This window comes from Pseudochaenichthys georgianus, chromosome 10, assembly GCF_902827115.2.
Source record: "Pseudochaenichthys georgianus chromosome 10, fPseGeo1.2, whole genome shotgun sequence".
Taxonomy (NCBI): domain Eukaryota; kingdom Metazoa; phylum Chordata; class Actinopteri; order Perciformes; family Channichthyidae; genus Pseudochaenichthys; species Pseudochaenichthys georgianus.
The window spans coordinates 44,880,489-44,896,515 of NC_047512.1; positions in this window are offsets into that span (position 1 = coordinate 44,880,489).

Below are 16,027 nucleotides of genomic sequence, written 5' to 3' on the forward strand. Positions count from 1 at the left end.
TAAACATCTCCAACATCATATCTAATTCACACAAGTTAACATCGATCATTTTCATCATGTACTGACCTGTAGAAAACAGAAAAGTGGAGCAGCAATAATTATACACAGGATCCGGTTGATCGTCTGGAATGCTTCTGAGGAGGGGGCGGAAGTGTCCCCCCTAAGGTAACCCAGATGTCACCGCTCACCTGCCAAAGGTTCCACCTTGGCGCTACTTACTCGTACTGCTTCTCAAACAGTACAGATAAACCATAAAATGATATGAATGTCACCAAAATAAATACAGATAATGTTCAGTTTCAAATTCACTATTGTTTTGTTTTAAGATTAAAAGTTTAAAAAAGAAAGAAATGTTCAAATAGTAGATGAATATTCAAGAGGTCTTTAAAAACATCACACTGATCATCACAAGTTCATGAAATGCTCATAGTCATGAAAGTTCATGAAATGCTCATGCACACTTTGTGGGGTTTTAATTATAATGTTGTGATTGGCTGGATCATGAAAAGTTCATAAATTGCTCATAAAAGTCTGTCATGAGCAAAACAGGAACTTTATATGAATGAACAATGTTCATAAACATTTCATGAACTGCTCTTTAAAATGGTTCATGAGCATTTTAAGAATGTTGGTTCCTGAACATGACAAGTGAACATATAATGAGTTGTTCATGAATGTTTCATGAGTGCTCATGAACAGCTCATAAAGTCATGAACTCCATCTCGCAGGGGCAGCTGCAGCGTCGGAGACAGCAGTTACAGAACCGCACACACAGGTCCCGCGGCACGTGACGGGGGCACGTGACGGAGCACGTGCCGGTCACCGCACGTTCACATGAATGTTTATATATATATTCTGTTAATTTAGTTGAGAATTTCAAAAAAATAGTCTTTTATATCTTTTATATGTATACTAAACAACACTGTTAATTTAGTTTTGGGTATGTTTATAATTCTCGTTTCATTATCATTCAAAAGAAAAACACGCTGTTAAACACTGTTCCTTCTACGGTATCATAATTCTCTTTCATTATTATTATTAATAAATCAAAGGTGTCTTCGAAGAGGTGCTAGATTACTGAAAAACAACTGTTAGTGTGTTCATGCACCAGCCTGCAAAAGATAAACAAGCAGTTTGACCGAGAGGCATTTCAGTTCAGAATACATCTTTATTTATTTGTATTGCGGGGTCTGCTGTCTCTTCACTGGGGGCGAGGCGGGGTCTGCTGTTGCTTCACTGGGGGGCGAGGCGGGGTCTGCTGTCTCTTCACTGGGGGCGAGGCGGGGTCTGCTGTTCCTTTACTGGGGGGCGAGGCGGGGTCTGCTGTTCCTTTACTGGGGGCGAGGCGGGGTCTGCTGTTCCTTTACTGGGGGCGAGGCGGGGTCTGCTGTCTCTTTACTGGGGGCGAGGCGGGGTCTGCTGTTCCTTTACTGGGGGCGAGGCGGGGGTCTGCTGTTCCTTTACTGGGGGCGAGGCGGGGTCTGCTGTTGCTTCACTGGGGGGGCGAGGCGGGGTCTGCTGTTCCTTTACTGGGGGCGAGGCGGGGTCTGCTGTTCCTTTACTGGGGGCGAGGCGGGGTCTGCTGTTCCTTTACTGGGGGCGAGGCGGGGTCTGCTGTCTCTTCACTGGGGGCGAGGCGGGGTCTGCTGTTCCTTTACTGGGGGCGAGGCGGGGTCTGCTGTTCCTTTACTGGGGGCGAGGCGGGGTCTGCTGTCTCTTCACTGGGGGCGAGGCGGGGTCTGCTGTTCCTTTACTGGGGGCGAGGCGGGGTCTGCTGTCTCTTCACTGGGGGGGAGGTGGGGTCTGCTGTCTCTTCACTGGGGGGCGGGGCGGGGTCTGCTGTTGCTTCACTGGGGCGAGGCGGGGTCTGCTTCTCTTCACTGGGGGCGAGGTGGGGTCTGCTGTCTCTTCACTGGGGGCGAGGCGGGGTCTGCTGTCCTCTTCACTGGGGCGAGGCGGGGTCTGCTGTCTCTTCACTGGGGGCGAGGCGGGGTCTGCTGTTGCTTCACTGGGGGCGAGGCGGGGTCTGCTGTCTCTTCACTGGGGGCGAGGTGGGGTCTGCTGTCTCTTCACTGGGGGCGAGGCGGGGTCTGCTGTCTCTTCACTGGGGGCGAGGCGGGGTCTGCTGTCTCTTCACTGGGGGCGAGGCGGGGTCTGCTGTTGCTTCACTGGGGGCGAGGCGGGGTCTGCTGTCTCTTCACTGGGGGCGAGGTGGGGTCTGCTGTCTCTTCACTGGGGGCGAGGCGGGGTCTGCTGTCTCTTCAACTGGGGGGGGGGCCGAGGCGGGGTCCTGCTGTCTCTTCACTGGGGGCGAGGCGGGGTCTGCTGTCTCTTCACTGGGGGCGAGGCGGGGTCTGCTGTCTCTTCACTGGGAGCGAGGCGGGGTCTGCTGTCTCTTCACTGGGGGCGAGGCGGGGTCTGCTGTCTCTTCACTGGGGGCGAGGCGGGGTCTGCTGTTGCTTCACTGGGGGCGAGGGCGGGGTCTGCTGTCCTCTTCACTGGGGGCGAGGTGGGGTCTGCTGTCTCTTCACTGGGGGCGAGGCGGGGTCTGCTGTCTCTTCACTGGGGGGCGAGGCGGGGTCTGCTGTCTCTTCACTGGGGGCGAGGCGGGGTCTGCTGTCTCTTCACTGGGAGCGAGGCGGGGTCTGCTGTCTCTTCACTGGGGGCGAGGCGGGGTCTGCTGCTCCCTCTCGAGGGAGATGACCTGTCGTGGCACTCTGAACGCTGGCTGAAGGCTTCCCTCCAGCCAGCGTCTGGCCTCCAGAGTCCAGAAGGCAGACCTTTGGCCTTTGAAGCAATAAGAACAAGACGTCATCTAAAGTATTGCATGGGGAACGGCTAAGGCATTGGTGCACAGTCGATACGCATTAATAACCTCAACAGATATCGCCATCCAGAGTCTTCCAGCTCGTGTTCCTGATGGTCTACTGATCTGTACGTGGTTAACCTAATATCATAGATCATCTACAAGTGACCCTCAACATAAAGTGTTACTTAAATCAAAACACACATATTGTTAAGGGCTTTCGTACCCTTGTATTTCAAAATGCTCCATGAGAAGAAGACACCACCACTTCTGAATGAAATTAGAAAGTGACAAAGACATTTTTGATTCACAATGTCCACCATAAATCGAGGTGCTTTACAAAGTCTGGTTTGCGAGCCAGCATGGATCGGCAGTAGCAGCAGTGGAGATGATATTCCGGTCGGCAATTTAATCCACATCTGTGAATGGTATACCCTTAAACATAAGAACATATCATTGTAGTATTATTATTTAAAAGTGTAAATGATGAATACCGAACATCTGGATCAAGTAACTGGTCACCACAAACCAATCAGAGGACTTGTTTTGATGCATTGCTCAAATGGTACTGATCATAACATTCAGGCTGCTTTTAATGCAGACGCATCGCAGCTCCATTTGCATTTCACAAGAGAACGTAAGCTAACTCTACCTTCATGGAGAGCTGCACGGTGGAAGCGGCTCTCGATGGCTTTTCACCTCGCAGTGTTTGGTTGGAGAGAACAAACCAGAGGCACAGAACGGGCGGTGGAAGTCGTTGCAACAACTCGTGTACCGTTGAAGGTCCGTCGAGGATCTCCCCTCTTGGATTGTAATATGCATCTTGAAAGAGAGAGAGCCTGATTGGTCAAACTGAACATTTTGAAACAGTTTCACAGACAGACATAAATTAGGCCTAATTGTTAGATTCCGACACGACAAATCCTAACCGACATAACTGACTAAAACACCTCGTGCAATATCACACAACATGTCAGCATGATGCCGCTGTCTGATGAACGGCAACCAGGCAGTCAGCACAGTACAGACTATTTACAATGACTGTTAAAGAAGCATTCACACTGAAGACAGAACTCAGGCTACTGCTGATTTGATGTAGTGGACATATTGACATGCTTTGTCCTCCGTTGAAGTTTAATTAATTAGCTGACTATAATTAATCATTAGGGTTGGGAAGTTTACTTTTTTTAAATGTAGTAGGTTACAGATGAGTAATTACCCTGTTAAAATGTAATGTAACTTGACTATGTAACTATTTGTATTGAAATTATAATGTTAATTATGTTAGTTTATGTTTGTTGTCACTTTGGATAAAAGCCTCAAATAACATAACCATAACACAGTTTCATTAAACAAATAAACAAAATGGTTGACAGTTGGTTTTGCAGCGAGTCATCATAGGCTAACGGATTACATGTAGCACTTGTTGCTCGTATGGCTGTTCAATACAACAGAATAGATGTTAACTTTAAAAACATGATTCACATTGCTCACACTCTTACTGTAATCAGTGATTCAATTACTCAACTATGACACCTAGTTGGGCCAACATCACGCTAGCTTCATTAAACAAATGATCAAATATGCTAACGAAGCTAATGCTAACGAATAGTTGTTTTGAGAGACTTTAATACGGTTAGAAGCTCTCATAAACAAACAGATGTTTGTATTGCCTTAACACTAGCATAGTTAATGTTAGCTAATCACACTTAATTTCAAGACACCGGAATTGTTATTAATGTTAAACAAATCAAACTGTAAAAGCACTTCACATTCTCTGCGTTGAAGTTCACATTCATGTGAACGTGCTCCGTCACGTGACGCGGGACCTGTGTGTGCGGTTCTACAAGTGCGGTCCTGTAACTGCTGTCTCCGACGCTGCAGCTTCATGCTACTCGCTTTTCTGGCCCGACTAAATCGTGGTTCTAGGGCCAGGAACAACCGGGCTGAGTCGGGCTGAGTATGCTAAACTAGAGAGAGAATCGCTGGCAAGGGGCTACAACTACAACAAGATGAACATATTTGACCGTGATTTAATTGTAATACACGTTTCAAAATGATGCCGAAGTAACAACATACTGATACCGGTTAGTAACAACCATGAATTAATGCTTCGACGAGTCTGCAGACAGACACCGTTTAAAATGCGTGTTTTCTAAATGGAGCTTGGCTAAGCTAACGTCATATATGCTCCGGCCTACAGACATAAATAAACCAGCGACTGTATTCTCCATGACGCAGGCAGTCTGTGGTTTGTACTTGTTTCACTTCTGTCTAGTTTCTGAACAGATATGAGGAGCTGTGAGCTCTGAGGGCTAACGGCTGTGTTGTTTTTCTGGGGCGCTCATTGAAGATGACGTCACGGCTCCGCCTACACTGCGTTACTATAGTAACTGCCCCAGTTCCTAAACTGTACTGGAAGCGCAGCATTAAAGTGAGCCGGGCCTAATAAGGCCGAGCGAGACCGGCAGTGGAAACGTGCCATAAATAGTGCTTCCGGGCCAGCGGGCCATTTATAACGTCGAGCCCTGCACTGTGAGTGTTGCACGGCCAGATACGGCTCAAGAAGCTGACTCAGATAAGGAGATATATTATATGATCAGAATGATAATGGGACACATCGACGTCTGCACTCACAGTGCCGCGGACTGTACGTAATGTTACTCTGATCCGGTTACTTATGTCGTGGCAGATATATAAGTGCTTTCTTAACGCTAATGTTCTAATAGTCAGATTGCTCTGAAGATGGAGGTGATATTCTATTCATGTTCACAGTCGGTGATTTTGGCCGGTGTTGTGCCGTAGATTGAAGCCCTGTTCGCGGGTCACGTCATCGTCACGTCATCACGTGTATTGAGCGTTCGCCTAGTTTTCTAAGCGGAAAAACCAAAGAAATTATTTACTTTCTCTATTTTGAATGATATATTTCCCATCAGATTAAATAGCGAGGTGGCTCGTTTTAAGGACACAATATTCGTATTGGAACCGTTTTTAAGTGTAGTCCCACTCCGTTGTTCCTCCTTACAGAACAGACGATGAAAGGATAATGTCATTTGTTAGTATAGTCCTATTTCTTGATAACCACGAATAGTAAGCAATGATATAACATATATCAGCGTATGAGCCTCCCCTGTCATACTCCAATGTAACGGAAAAACTATATAGTAATAATAATAAAATGTCTCCACTGATCTGTGATTTGTTTGATTCCAATCGCTTCTTATAGTCAAAATCAGCAAATTTGACGAGCTCCGCTACAACTACGGGTAGCGATGAGGAGTGAGGCAGGGACGAGCTCTGCCTCTCGTAAGCCCACAGTAACTGGCTGGAGCGCGGGCACTTATTTAGTGAGCGCGCTCCCTTTATTACATGTATCCTCGCCATCCAAAGTCTCTAAAGAACTTATTTCACGTATATATGATATTTAGGCCCGCTGGTCTCATCATACAACGGCAATGAAAAAAGCACCAGGGGAGGCAGCCATAACCTCTGCCGCACTGCAGGGGGCGCACGTGAGCCCACAGGTTCTTGTTGCTACTGTTAATCTACGCAGAGACGGTAGACGCGAACAACAAGCTAGACTTTTGAAACCAGAGGGAGATAAGGAGGACTTTTACAAGGCCCACCCCTGCCCTAGCCCTGGTCCTAGTGCCGGGAGAACATCATCAGTCTTGACGGCAGGAGGAAAAGAGACCAAAGGACTCAACAGGAGATATTGTAAAAACAACGGGAGGAGCTGTCTGCATGGTCCTCCCATACAGGTCATCTATTGACCCATATACAAACGATGGCATTGCTCAGCACAATGAAAACATACATTTTATTCAGACCTTAATTGTGTGACTCAGTTCTCAATGCCTTTTTATAGGTCTGCCTGACATGCACCATTAACCACAAGAATGTAACGGCCTTCTCTCTGGGGAAAATGTCCCTTCGAGTTCTCTTGTTAATTTGCAAAGACCATCGATGATTACCTCAGACCCTCATGGCCCCTAACTGCAGCAAGGCTTTCTGAAAAACACTTAACGGGTAATCTTTTCACTCAAAACAGAACTCACCAGTTATACTGCACTTACCTCCTCACAGATAGCCAAAATACACCCTTTTGATTACACATAAAAGTGGAAGAAAAAGACTATTGCGCTAATCTACTTTTAAGAAAAAGGGAACATTGTTTCAGGAATATATAAAAAACCTCTCTATAAAATGTACTTTGTCCCTTCAACTATTAACACACAGGAATGTATAAAACCACACACAACACACCTCGTATATATGGGTGTCATTAAAATGAATATACCAGAAATACGGTGCATTAACTTTTCACTTCAAACCTTCAAGTTACTTCAATATTCGCACAATTGTTGTCCAGAAGGAGAGCATGTACTTCATCTGCAAGTCAAGGTAAGACCACAATTTAATGAAAATTGGATCTTACTAAGAGAGAACAATCCAATATTTAGATTTTGGGTATCCTTTTGTTGAATGGTCTGTTTAAAATGAATCGAAACATCAGACTAAAACAGCTTTTGAAAATAACCGAACATTTCGATTAAGGTCAACATATAATATTTGTAAATCTGACTCTGAAAGAGACGACTTATATATTACCAAGTGAGGCAATATGAAAGAAAAATACACACTAATTTAAATAGTTTTTATTAGTAAATAATGATGTTCAAAATAAAATAGTCCCTCCGTTGCCTTCTGCGCGAAACATAGTGCGAGGTGGTTGCTATGCAATCAGATTGCTTGATTTGACTTGTCCGTTTTATAAAATATGATAATGTCAGACACTGTTATTTTTGATCAAGCCTAAAAGATAATGTGTTCAAACTGGCTTCACTCCTTTGAATGTAATGTTCCTCTGTGGTTTCCTGCTCAACACTTGTTTGCATTGTAATGCCACTCATATTTTACATTTTATTTTAAGGTGACATTGAATGTTTTGAAAGGTGCCCTAAAATAAAGTGTATTATTGATCTTATATCTTTGCCTCTATCACACTATTAATGTTCCTTATGTCAGACTAGGTTCATCGTGGTGTCCATAGGGAAGATCTGCACTGTTCTCTATAACAAGGGTTCCCAAACGTTTCAGCCCGCGACCCCCAAAATAACCGTGCCAGAGACTGGCGACCCCCCACTATCACGTGGTGACTGGAAGAAAAAGAAAAACGTGTGCACAGGACGCACGCACTAATAGGCGTATCCAAACACGCGCATAACGACAACACACAAGAACAGAACAGCCTGACAACCATGATATGATTTTACATATAGCAATTTAATATAAGATAACAGCAGAACTCGTGAGTCAAAGTAATCTCCATGTGCATTAGGAGAACATTGTTGCGGTGCAAAGTTTAAAGACATAATTCCCTTTCTTCACTCTGTCAATCAGCTGACACTTGATGTCCTGGGCCATGTCCGTGATGCGCCGGGATATGGTCCCGTCAGACAGCGGCACTGCTTCCAGCTCCCGTGCCTGTTTGTCCCCATGCATTGCCCACTCATAGCGATAGCAGCAGGTTTAATTAAGGATTGTGTGTGGCTTTTTGGCCTGTGCAATTAAATATGCCACCTCATATGATGCCTTTTGAGCCTTGGTAGGGATTGTTGCTTGGTTAGTTCTAACTTTCTTTTGGCCTTGCAATTCTCTCTGCTTTCGGCGGAAAAACTCTGCTGGTTTAGTAGCAAGAGAGGGGTGCTTCGTGTTTAAATGTCTGAGCGTTTTTACGGGCTTTAAGCTCTCATGTGCAAGAACCTCAGTGCACACTACACAATGGGGATGTTATGCTTCATTGATAATGAGGCATGTGAATCCGTACTGGATGTGTTCCTCTCGATGCTTGCGACACTTGGATGAAGGCTTGTCTGACTGCTTATGGACCGCCTTACGGTTGTCGTCTCCTCCTCCCGCGCAAGAAGTCGACAGCCTTTGTGATGGCGGCTCTCCGCTCGCCTGTCTGCCTTCTCACTAGTTGGTATTAGCCGACGTTTCATTTTGAAAAATGTATTAAAGATCTGTTCAGAAGAACTATGCTAGTATAGTTGTGTGTTTTACTGATATTTACTGTGGTGCTGTAAAGTGACTGTCGTAAATCTGTCAGAATCTAAATTCCTTTATTTGTCCCGCTTACGTATTAAACAGACTTACATAATACAAAATGTCTATGTACACGTTATTATTAATAATAATACAAATAGTAATTATTTAAAAATATATTTACATTTTTTTTTTTTTAAACACCTCGCGACCCCCACTTTGGGAACCCCTGCTCTATAACATGTTCAGCGGAGCAGGTATTTCTCCTCCCTACAACTTTGTCCAGGACAGTCACACCGTCACCAAAATCCCACTGGTGTGTCAATGTCTTTCATTTAATGTTTCTTTTATTATCTTTTACTGTTTTTAAATGCCTTTGTCTGAATGTCTTTCATTTTTGTAAAGCACCTTGAATTGCCTGGTGCTGAAAGGTGCTATATAAATAAACTTGCCTTGCCTTGTTGTTGCCTGTTCCCCTCTAGTGTATGCTCACAAAGCATTTCACTCTGGGCCCGGCAGGTACAGAACTAAAGAGGGGCTTCCATATCCGGCACAGCAGACTTTTATTTCTGAGGAACATTAAGATCTTCTATTTGCCTGCTGACCAAGTCATTATCATTAATATGTATGTCCCGATTTCCCCCCCCCAGGAAACATTAAATACAAAATAAAGGTGGAATTTACATAGTTATGTTTTTTTTTAAAGCAGTACATCATTATTACATTAAATAAAACAACTTCACATACATTCCTTGAGGTCTGGTTCAAAACAAATAACCTGTCCCTCAACACTTACAAAACAGACGGATTTTGGACTGAAGAAAGTCAGGCACTACCCATTCCCCTTTATTTCCAAGTGTTACGTTCCCTTCTAAATCTAGGGTACAGAGGGAAGTAACCGGTTGAGAGGAGACTGATCTCTGAAGCCACAAGCAGGTCTTTAATGGACAAAAAGAAAAAGGGCTCACCAGCCAAAAAGTGGAGCACATCTCCTAACAGTTCACTCACACATGCTGCCAGAGGAGAAGGAGAGAACCACTGCAGCCTTCCTCAGGTCCTTTACGGAGGCCCTGATTGGGGAGAGGCTGGTGGTCCCTTCCTTTTAATACCTTGGGGGGTTCACATGCACCCACCACACATGCATGCTCTCTGTGTCGGCGGTCTGCCCACACATTCATGGTGGAACCACCGGTTACGCACATCACAGGCGATCTATGAAAAAAACAATTGCTTTGAGTTCCTACCATAATGAGAGCAGGGAATTGTTTCAGTTATTACAAATCTATAATTAACATGATTGTATGTCAATATAATTGTTACCCAGTATGTGTCGTCGTCCCTCTGCGCCGCAGAGAGCGCTAAGGTCATCTGTTAACAACAACAGCTGGCACAAGAAAGGACTATCAATATATATGCAGTACATATTTGACTGAATCAGCCACCTATTGTGCGGTCAGGCACAAGTCTTAATTGTTATTGCAGTTGAATATTAAAAATGTTTATTCAGCTTTTCAGTGTGTCCTTAAAAAGATTATGAATTTAGACAAAGACATTTAATTACAGTACATCTGCTATCAGGCGTAAACATGCCAGTGTGTTGGATCAGGGTTGTGGCTATGTTCCTTCTGTGCTCGTCAATAGCCTGTGTTGTGGTTGCCAAGGAGACGTCCTCTTCTGACCTCACAATGCTTTCAGCAAACTTCAGTGAAATGAAAGGAAATGTTTTAAAACATATTATTGCAAAGAAAATAGAGTTGTGTTTATCAAGGAAGACGGAAATGTGTGTACGTGTACATGCAAGCTCCTTCAAAGCAAAGTGTCCCTTGGCTGTGTAGCTTACCTTGAAGGCTAACACCCACACGGTGCCATCTGGTTGCTGGGGGTGAGTTGCACTTCAACTAAGAAATGTTGCACCCTTTACTTTTTAAGAACCTTCTGAGTTGTGGAAAGAATATATAATTGTGATATAATACATCTGTTGTATTCTATCTACAATGTATAGTAGATGGTGACCGCTGAAAAACAGTACTTCAAATTAGGGATGCCAGCGATTATTCGATTATTGGAATATTCGCTACAGTCTCCATAATCGAATATTATTTTTATTTATTTTTCTGTCTTAGTTTCAACCAAAATATATATAAATATATATATGCTAATAATAGTAATAGTATTAATAATTGTAAATGGTCATCGGTCACACCACCAGTTTGTTTTACTGTAAACTTGGAGGGTCGGTCGAATAATCGATTATTATTTCGCCAGGGCTGCCGAATAATCGATTTTGATCATGGTCAGTTTCTGGCAACCCTACTTCAAATCTACCTTGTTATCTCCGTGCACCTTTTCACTTTGACAGCGGACTCCTGATGGATCCAAGAACTGGCCTCTTTAGGCCTGGATACAAAACCTCATCAATCATGTCACGAGAGTAGAAGGAGAATCTGTTAAAAAGCATGCACTGTGGAAAATCCCTCGACCACCCTTCATGCATTATATTAGATTTGGAAAAGAACAGTACGATGTATAATAGTACTTATCGCATATGTGATATTAATTAATTATTAAGACGGAACAAAGAACGGGAGGAAAGAAACAAACGTTTTTATTTTACTCACAGGGAGATGTATTTAATAATGCCTTGATTCCACTCAACGTTAACGTCCAGAGGTGGTGATCATTGACGATCCCCAATTTTACATCATAGTCCAATGGATCAATCTGAAATATATATTTAAAAAACACTTAAGAACTTTTGTTTCACTTATTGACATGGCTGGGATAGGTAATTATCAGCACTAACTTTGAGCCTTGATGTGCCGTTGGTCCAAAGGTTTGACACCTCAAACGTGTCGATGAAGGCGGCTCTCTGTCCTCTGGGGTTCTCCTGGTTGGAGTCCTTGACTTTCACAGCAAGGTATGCATTTATTACCTGGAACAAAACGGTATAAAAGAGGTTCATCAATGTTATAAAAGAACAGCAAGGAAGATGTCTTGCAGCTACAATGCCTGTTAATGCACTATGGGCATGTTTTTAAATATAAAGAATAATACATTCTGTAGAAGTGCCATTCATTTAATTTAAAATGCTGAATGGATCATACCTCACTCTCAAGCTCCATGTCTGGACCAATTTGCTTTATGTCCCAGTAGGACCTATTTTGGACACCAGAACATGGCTCCCATTCCCTGAAGCGTCTTCCACAACTGCAAGAACAATACAAAAACAGCAACATCTGAATAACATGAAAACATACCACGAGCCTGTAAAGCATTCCAAGCAGGTGTGTAAACAAGTCTTACTTTTCTCAGGTAGAGTCTGGATCTGGGCGCTCGTAGCTGCTGCGGGTCCTGGGGCAGGCGGCGCCGGGACCGATGGTCTTGTCATTGGTTTTTTAATATCCTTCATCTTCTGAGGGATTCCTGGGCCCTCCTCTTTGCAATGTTTTAAGTGGTCTATATTGACCTTATGTATGAGGGCCCCTTCCCCTGAAGGCTTTTGATGGTAAATGGACCAAGACAAGTGGCCTCCAGCTTGCCTCCCTCCCCAAACTTTGTCGCCAACCTTAAAAATGGTCTTCCCTCAGACTTCAGGCGCTGCCTTGTTTTCTCCTGCGCCCTTGTCACGTTCTCCCTGGCTTCCTTCAGGGTGTCTCCCAGGTGCAGGATGTCCTCAGTCAAAGTCTCTTGGCCCACGACATCCTCCACACTACAGTACCACCAACCTTTGCACAAAGTAGTAGAAATACATTACTCAAAGTGACTAGTATATTACAGAACATATATTTCATAAAAAAGGTCAAGGTAAGAATGTAATGATGCACACACAGCCTAGACTGGACTCAATGTGTAGGTGAACCAACCATGTGGTGGTCTGGCGCCTCTGACGGGTGGCGAGCTTCTCTCCAAACATGACTGCATCCAGGTGCTCGTCCCACGTCTCTGGCCTCTGGCCGACCGGAGTGCTCTGAAAAAAGAACAATTAGGATCAGATGAGATTGAAGTATAATTCGGACATGTAGACACAGAGGTTTCTACAATTAAACAAACTTAAATAAATATGTAATCTTTACGACAGGTACTTCTTGCTGCTTCTAATAATGGAACAGGGCATGAATGAACACAGACTCTCTGCTCACCTCTGCATGGCACCGTTCATCCTCTCCACCAGCCATCGGTCTGAGGGTGATGTGGTGAACACACACTTCTTTTAGTCTGGAGAACCTCTCGGACACTTGGTGGAACAAAACATGAAATGACTTCCTCAAAACTAATTATAATTGCATGGAGTGAAATAAGACTTAAATTAAGTAAACATATGTTAAGCCTTTATTGAGAAACACTTACGGCATTGACAAAGTCTCTGCCTTGATCGGTGAGGATTCTTTGAGGTGCTTCACATTGATAGAAGGATTTGAGAAAGCACCCGGTCACTTCTTCAGCAGATGTGGTCCTGAGAGGCCTGTGCCCATTGGGTCATGTAGTCCATCATGACACAGACATACTGGGACCCATGTGTTGTTACTGCCAGCTTCCCAATCAAGTCCATCCCGATGAGTTCAAAGGGTTGCGTGACCTACGAAAGGCCACCGTGGAAAGACCATGAAGTATGCTGTTTGCAGAGGGTACCTCGAGGGTGTGATGGATATTAATATGAGAGGATTCTTTATAATCATCCTATCAAGCTGTTATACTGCAAATTAATAATGTGTAGGTCTTTATTTTAACAACATATACATACCTTGATTGGGTGTACTGCACCTCCTGTTTGATGACGATGGCCCCGGCCTGGCATACAGTACGTTGTGCAACCTTAATGAAGGGAAACGGTCATGTTATCAAACCATTTCAATAGCTACTGGTATATTTCCTCGATGTTTTAATTTATCATCTCAACATAACAATTTAAGGTGAAAGAAATTCAACATAAGCATCAATTCCTCTCACATGTCTGCACCACCACTGTAACCCTACGGTTGATAACGCATCATTAATTGTAACAGATGCATGTGGGCTGAAGTTATGTGGATGTGAGAAGAGTTGCTCACCCACTGATCTGTCTTTGCACATTCCGGGCCAGAAAGCGTTTGAGACGGCATCTCCGGTTGTCCTTTGGCCGCAGTGTGCACCTGTGGGCTGGCATGGAAGTCTATGAAGACTTTGTCCGCTTCCTCAGAACCACAGACCACTTTGAGATTTACCTTCCAAGAATAAATCTCCTGTTAAATCAACACAGATTCATTATGTTGTTGTACTGTTAAAAAATTGTACTAGAACTGCAGTTGAACTTTGTATGTATATTGAAAAACATCGGGCTCTGGGGCCCTTTACGCTATATTATGCTACTTTGACCTCTGCGGAATGGTATAGATAGGGTACTCAAAACTGAATAAAACGACTATTCAATACACAAAACAATAGTTTATAATCCAGTAGGCTATATGTAGGCCTACATTTCTCCCCTTTGGTGCCATTTTTCATCGATCGTCGTCGGATTACATTGTTCTGACTTCTCGAGGCACCATCGGGATATTTGCCTTTTGTTTTGTAAATCAATATTTCTCAAACTACATTTGGATCCATCACAACTTTCCTGTAAAGACTCTGGTACTCTGAAATGAGTTACATTATTTAGCCTGCTGCTTGATAATTTAATTTCTGGCGCGTCTTTTAAATTGTTTATGGGTAAAAGTGAAATTACGATTTACGTAAATAAATATAAGTGGCGTAATAGGAGTATACACAGGCCTACTTTAAAATAAATTAAACACGGCACTGGAGTCCTCTGCACATTTGAAGAACATAAATACAATTAAAATGGGCCCACTTTGAATTAAATAAAACATCTGCACCCTAAAAATAGTTAACTGATTGAATGATGACTGTCAGCTGTCTTCCGTGGTTTTCCTCCAACATGCCTACGTAAAGGCTGAAGCACCTTCTCTCAAACGGACGCCAGCATCGTTAGCTGTGAAAGCACACGTGCAAGCATATACCTCTATCTACGCAGGATTACATCCTCTGTTTTCCTTAGATACTTTTATTTTCTTTAATGTATCCATAGTTCGCTCATCGAGCCGGGCGTCAGGTTATTCACATGCAAGAAAATACGCCGGTGCGGGACCGTAGCAGGATGTAACGCATTATGTATGTGTCACAGTATCACCTCAAAATACAAGATATAAAACATTTTCAACCATGCAACAAAATATAAATATTCCTACATAATTTCCTTCTTATTTTTGTCTGAGGTCAAGGGCGCCAAAGCAGAGGGCTTAAAGAGCCGCATGCTGAACCCTGATCTGGTAATAAAGAACTTGTGCGCTGTTGAAAGAATTCAAAACACTTATTAAATCCCTGTTTTAATTTATTAAAACAGGGATTTTTATTTTCCAGGAAAAAGGGTAATTGTATTCAGATATTACACAGAAACGCAGAAATGACTTGGACTCAATACCAAGCCACAATTATTGCTTTTATTTTAAATCGTATAATTTCGGACTTTTGTTGCCGTCTGTGAGGAAAATAAATGGGGCTCAGAGCCTCAGGATACTGAAATCTGTATTTTATAAATCTTTTTTTCCTTCTAATTTGTTATTCTTTTCTAAATAACACACTGTTATTTACTCACCAATAACACACAATTATCCTTGCTTTTATTTATTGGTTTAATCTCAGGCTTTTTTGGCGTTCGTCAGGAACTGAATTTCAAAATAAAAATAGCCGGAAACAGACGTACGAGTTTAGGATGGCCGAAGACACTACACTACCCATAATCCCCAGCTATCGTTTAGGACTACAGTCCCCGTGATTAATCTTCAAGCAATGGGATTGGATGTTGGAGTGGCAGTGCGCCAAGGTTACGCCGAGCGTCAAACAGCTGTTTGAAATGGAACGAAACCACGCCAGACTATCCAAAATATTAGGCTGGATTAGTTTGCTGGTTAAGAGGGGTTTTGGACACTTTAGCTGGTTTGGTCACAGTGGTCTAGCTGGTCACCATTAGCTGGTCGGGAAAGCTGGTGGTCACAGTGGTCTAGTAGCTGGTCAGACTGGTATGATCTTGAGTATAACTTTAACTGGGATTACTTATTACAGTATTTTATTACATAAGCATATTTCTGCCACACCAAAAAAAAATAACATGGGAAATATGAGTTTACACCCATAGAG